At 46.2% G+C, this 6,177-nt stretch overlaps 1 long non-coding RNA gene across 1 annotated transcript in view; it reads right to left on the bottom strand.

Moving 5' to 3' along the window:
- Positions 1–3,635: 3,635 nt before the first annotated feature.
- LOC107110336 overlaps positions 3,636–6,177 on the bottom strand; it is a 16,423-nt gene continuing 13,881 nt past the window's right edge. Inside the window, exons 2-3 of the long non-coding RNA XR_001482514.1 lie at positions 4,361–4,408; positions 3,636–3,687 (exon numbers count right to left, since the gene is read on the bottom strand). This is a non-coding gene — a long non-coding RNA (uncharacterized LOC107110336). The remainder of the gene's footprint in view (positions 3,688–4,360; positions 4,409–6,177) is intronic.

Raw genomic sequence — 6,177 nt, 5'->3', positions numbered from 1 at the left:
CAGCCCTGGAAAAGCTTCTACAAGCTTCTGGGGTTCAGTCTCACAAATCTTCTGGTGACCTCCTGGACTTTTCCACAACTCACTCAGGACAGATTCTTTCTTCAGGGCCTGGCCTCATACCACTCATGGGCCCTTATCTGAGGTAACTGCCACAGAAAGATACTCTCCAAAGGCATCTTTCCTGGAAATCTTACCTGGCACACACTCACTGCTTGAATTCTTCCCTGTTCCTGGAGGGTTTTCTTAGAAAATAACTATGGTTGCCAACTGGCCTGGAGAAAAATATCGTGTCCCTTCAAAAATGTTTAACAGGGTGCTATTCATCAGGTTGTGTTATTTACCTCCATCCCTACTATGCAGTGGCTCTCCAGGGCCTCAGGCAGAGGTCTTTCCCATCACCTACTGCCTCTTCATTCCAACTGGGGATGGCAGGGACTGAGTTCTGCATGCAAAGCAGATGCTCTACCACTGAGTCACAGCCCCTGCCATATTCCTGGGGGGGGGTCTCTTGTCCCCAGGAGCAGCATTCTGGGGGTAATTTGGGCTACCAGAGGATGGGAGGAGGCAAGGAAGTTCCATTCCACTGACAGAAATCCCTTCTGTCACCATTTACATTAATCTACAGCAGGATCCAAGTCAATATTTTCTTCATTGTGGTCGAATCTCATTATGTCCCAATTACATACTGAACATCTGTGTTCATATCCAATTTCCTTTTTTCTAATGAACACTTTAAACAAAATAGCAAGAATTCAGGTAATGTGGCTGGGCCTGTGCAGGCAGCAATGGAGGCAGAAGGCAGAAGATGAGGCAGACGGCCTTTTGTTATTTATTGGTTGATTTAAAACATTCTATGATGCCTTTCTACCCAAATGGAGTCCCCAAGGGGGCAAACATCAAAACATTAAAAGATTTCAATATTTAAAATAAGGTATATATAAAATAGTTCTGTGAACACATATAAACAAACATAAACACCAAAACCAAGGTGGAGTCTGAGACAAATTGGCGCATTCCTTTCTGGGCATCTCTGAGCTTCCTAACAATCACCTTGTCGCGTTCTCCCTTCTTCTTCGGGGTGGCGCCCCCGGTGGCCGTTGTGTGGCCGTGGGTCCACACCCCGTGGAGGGTTGTGTGGCCCCAGAGGTGGCTGGGGTGAGGAAAAAGGCGGGGAAGAGAAGACCTCAGAATGGCAGGGGGCGGGGTTCAACACACCCCGGGTGCCCCTCTGCCCACACGTCAGGCCCACGTTGCTCCAGGTCTGTCTCTCTCTCTCCCGTCTCCAGCCTGCTTCGTGCCTCTTCCTCCCCGGACCTCTCAGGTCCCCGCCTTTTATTTCCCCTTCCCCCTCCCTCCAGGGTCACACCTCCCTCCACCTCCCAGGCCCCGCCCTGCTTCAAGAGGGAAGACGCCCAGGGGGCGTTTCCCAGACGTGTGCACGCCGGCGGCGGCTGAAGCGGCCCGAAGGCAAAACAGTGCCCTCCTCCGTCGGGCCTGCTGCCGCGTTCGGCCGTCGCCCTGCCGCCACTCCCGCTGCCTTTGCCCGTCGCTCTTCGGAGCGGCCAGACGACGCGCTGCCTCTCCTCCGCCGGATTCCCCCGCGGCCGGTAAGTTGTGCCGTGGGGGTCGTTCGGTGCTTGTGGGGGGCTCTGGGGGTTGGGACACACCTCATAAATTCCTTTTAGTCAAAGTGTTGGGCAGATAGTGGTCAAGGAGCTCTAAATGCTTCTGGATGAAGCAGATGGTCCATCAATGTCAGTCTGGATGGGATTTGGGTCTCAGACTGCTTTCGTTGTTCTGGTTGAAGTGTTTTGCTGGGAGACCAACAAGTGGAGTGTGATCTCATTTCTTCTCTTAGACCTGTTACTGGTTTTTGATACCACTGACCATGGAATTCTTGGGGACTGAAGATGGATGCAGGGCACTGTTTTGCCGTAGTTCTACTCCTCTCTCACTGGTGGTATGCAGTGCACTGCACTGAAGTGGTATGCAGACCACCGTTTTGCAGTAGTTCTATTCCTCCCTCAATGGGAAGTTTCAAAACCAATGGAGCTTGTTGTAAGGATATATTATTTTTCACTTATTTCTCTCTCTCTCTCTCTTGTTTGTCATTGTTATTCTGTTTTGCATATTTTTGTTGCTGGTGTTTCCAATTTGTTCTTTTTTTTACACCGTTTAAACACAACACAAAATGTTATGCTATTTTATACAACTGACACCAAAAAGGTGTCAATTTAAAGTTAACAGTTCTATCAAATTTAGTTGGCATGGTCAGGGGAAAAAAAGATGACTGCCATTTTGTCCAAAGTATGGAGAACCCATGTAAGAAACTGGGTCTGCTGAACTGAAACAGTTTGTTCTCAAAATATAGTTTAATCCCTAGTGCACATGCAGGAGGTGAGTGAGGTTCCTCATTGAGAAAACCAACAGGGAATCATGGAGGGGTAAGCCAGTCAGAAAGTTCTAGGATAAGATTGATACGATAGAACTGAGAGCTTAGGAAAAGTAGGTTGGGAGAATGAATGGAAAAGAAGGCCGGGACCAAGAGTGTGACAGGGGAAAGATGGCCTGAGGGGAGAGGTACACAGGGCCAGGCATTGTGAGAATGAAGAAGACCAAAGTCCACCTTTTGATCTGAAAGAACCAGCCAAATGTTAGACTTCCAGTAAATGGGTTGTGTCCAGAGATTCCAGACTAAATTTTCTACTAACAGAAGGAGAGGCATAATTCCCACCAGTTTCCCCTTCCTGCTATAGATCTCCAGTTTGCCCTAGGCCAGTGATGGCGAACCTTTTAGAGACCGAGTGCCCAAACTGCGACCCAAAACCCACTTATTTATCGCAAAGTGCCAACACGGCAATTTAACCTGAATACTGAGGTTCTTACTTTAGAAAAAACAACTCATACATTAACTAAAGATGATCCTATCAAAGTAAGGAAAGCAATCCCGAATGCTTTCATTTACTTAAAATTATTTGGCAGAGAATTCGACACTTTAACGATGGTCTGGGCCTGGCTGGGGCGATGGCACACGTGCCCACAGAGAGGGCTCCGAGTGCCACCTCTGGCACCCGTGCCATAGGTTCGCCACCACTGCCCTAGGCCATTCCCAATGGCCCCTTGTTCTCCCAGAGCAGCTTTTTGGGGAGATTAACGGGCTGCAGTGGGAGGTGGAAGGCAGGAAACATTGGTTCTGCTAATAAAAGTGACTTCAGTTCGTGAAAAACTTAGTTTGGATACAATACATGGAATGCACCTTAAAAACTGATTGTGCATATAGATTCTGGGTTGTGCATTAAAAACTGATTATGAATAGAAATTATAGCCTCTTGTTCTGTCTCTGCTTCATTTGGCTCACACAAGTGACTAGGTTTGCCAGCTCCTGGTTGGCAAATTCCTGGATATTTGGGGCGGAGCCCAGGAAGGGTCGGATTTGGCGGAGAGGGACCTCAGTGAGGTGTAATACCATAGAATCTGCCCTCCAAAGCAGCCATTTTCTCCAGTGGAACTGATCTGTCATTTCGAGATCAGGTGTAATTGGAGGTTGGCAGTGATACAATTCACACTTTGCTTAAATTACATTCTCACCTATTCCATCCTTCGACTACAGACCTCCTGCAGGCCATCCAGGATATTCCCAACAGTCCACCAATCGACAGGAGTAGGATTTTGAGGAGCACAGTGCGGCTGCAGCATGAAGAAGGAAGGTAGGAAAGTTCCATGCATAACATCCAATCCTCTTAGTTTTCGGAATTCATTTTCTGTTGACCTTTCTTGTGTTATCTGAAGCCTGGTGACAGACTGAGTTTTGTAGCTGAACCTCTGGTGCTTTGCCCAGGGCCTTCCTAGCTCAGGTTGAAGGCTGCAGAAAGGTCTCCAGGGATTTTTCTTGGGAATCTGATTATTTTTGTTAGTGAAACTGGCTATCAAGTGTTACTGAAATTAATAAAGAGAGAGAGAAACATTGCCCTGTATTGTAAGCAGCCAGTAATTAAACAAAAATAAAAGGGAGGGCCGGGTGGTGAGGGAAGGCAAGCATAATAAAGTCAGAATGGAATGAAGGAGTTTGGAATGCCCTCCCTTGACCTCTACCATCAGGACAAGAGGAATGAAGTTCTTAATGCCCGAGTTTTGTTAAATTTAATCCGTGCAGTGTCTGTTGCATTCTCTCTCGAGGGAATGAGAGGTCTGACTTGCATGCAATGTTCTCACATTAAACTGTTCCATCAGCATCACCATGAGCTGTGGGGAATATTAGCTCCGGTCGTTCTGCTGCCTTTGGAGTTTAATGAAAGGGCCAAAGATCACCAGTTTCATTAATTTATTCAGGAAGAAAGTAAAGTAAAAGTAAACCACGTACTTGTTTTCCCTGAATGACTGGGCTGTCCTCAGTTGTTGTTTTCCTCCCCTGTCATTTCCCATAAAAGGACAAGAAAAATTATCTTGGCTATATGAAACAATTTTTGTATATGAAGCAGAATAAATTCCAAATCTGCATGGCATTTAGGTTTATTAGACATTTTCCCATTCTCAAAATGGGCTCCTAAATGGAGATGTGCTGTCTTTGGAAATTTTCAGAAGGAGGGAATGTCATGTGAGGTTTTATTTTACATATTTTAAGTCACATGTTTTTAAACTGTGATTTCTAAACTCCCTTTAGCCACAAGGAAAGGCAGGACATAAATATTTAAATAAACAAATAAATGCAACAAATGTAAAGCCTGTTTTGTTTTTCAAATCATAGCAGGGTGGTGGTGGTGGTGGGGACAGGTCTCAGGGCAGGGTGGTGCATCCCATTCTATGATGAAGTAATTTTTACCTATGAAAACAAAGAGTGCGATAAAGTACTCTTTAAGCTGCTCTCGCTTTCTGTGCTTTTCTCTTTGCTGCATTCCCACAACTCTTGGAAAAGGGCCTTCTCTGTTGTGGCACCAAAGCTTTGGGTCTCCCTCCCCAGGAAGATTCGTCTGTCTCCTTCTATCGGTGTCTTTCATCAGCAGGTGAAGGCCTTTTCATTTCATCTGGCATACCCCCAATGATGGTTTTTGGCCCTCCTGCTACTGCAGTGTGCTTATGTGTTTTCAACTGAATTTTTCTAATTTTAACTGTATTTTTAATTGTTTAAATGTTACATGTTTTTAGGTCCACTGCCCTGTGGGCCCTGATTGGGTAGAAAGGTGGCATTAACATATTTTAAATAAAACAAACAAACTCTTACGTAAAACTGCCCGTGTACATAAATTCCAGCTTCCATGAGACTACCATCAGAATAAAACGTGGACACATCCCAGAATGTCTAGAAAGCACTGTGAGCTCATAACTGGTTCTTCTAACCTGCCATGGAGATAGATCAAGATGGATAGCCATGTTAGTCTGACTGTAGCAGTAAGAAAAGAGCAAGAGTCCAGTAGCACCTGAAAGTAGGGTTGCCCGACGGGGGAGCCTCGCTGGGCTCCGGGAGCTCCTCGTCGGCACGCCACCAGCACGTTGCTCACATTGGGGGCGTGGCCCAGATCGTCGGTGGCCCAGATCGTCTGGTGACGCAGCTTCGGGGGGCGGAGTTCCCCCCGGGGCCCGATTCCGTCGTGGCAGAAATCGGGCCTCCAAAGTGGGGGTTCAACATTTGTGGCAGGGTATGAGCTTTTGTGAGTCACTGCTCACTTCTGTCTGAAAGCTCATGAAAGCTCATACCCTGCCACAAATTTTGTTAGTCTTTAAGGCGCTCCTGGGCTCCTTCTCTTTTCAACTTCTAACCTGCATATCTGGGGGCGGGGAGTTGTTCTCATTTAAGAAACACTGTCTCACTTCTTTTCACTTCTTTAACAAAAACAGATAAAACACTTCAAGATGAAACCGTGTTTTGGGGGAAAATATTACATTTAAAGAATGCATTTGGGGAGAAAACTATGTAGTCAGATCATTATGTGTCTCTTTGATCTAATGTAGTGGTTTTTAAAACTTCGTGCCTCCAGGGATCCTTTTACACATCAGCTTGGAAGAAGAACAACTTTGTGTCTTCCATGGAACTCCTCCAAGTAGTAGAGGATTTGGCAGAATGCTCTAGGAGACATATTTAGGTCTCCCAGGGTACTAGCCCTAAGACTAATGAGTCCTGCTTAGTTTGGTTATCTATGGAATGCAGACATTTCAGTCCCTCCCCCACTATTTCCTCTTTCC

The sequence above is a fragment of the Gekko japonicus genome, unplaced genomic scaffold (assembly GCF_001447785.1).
Source record: "Gekko japonicus isolate JY-2015 unplaced genomic scaffold, Gekko_japonicus_V1.1 scaffold723, whole genome shotgun sequence".
NCBI classification, from domain to species: Eukaryota; Metazoa; Chordata; class Lepidosauria; order Squamata; family Gekkonidae; genus Gekko; species Gekko japonicus.
This window is presented reverse-complemented; position numbering and strand designations above follow the sequence as displayed.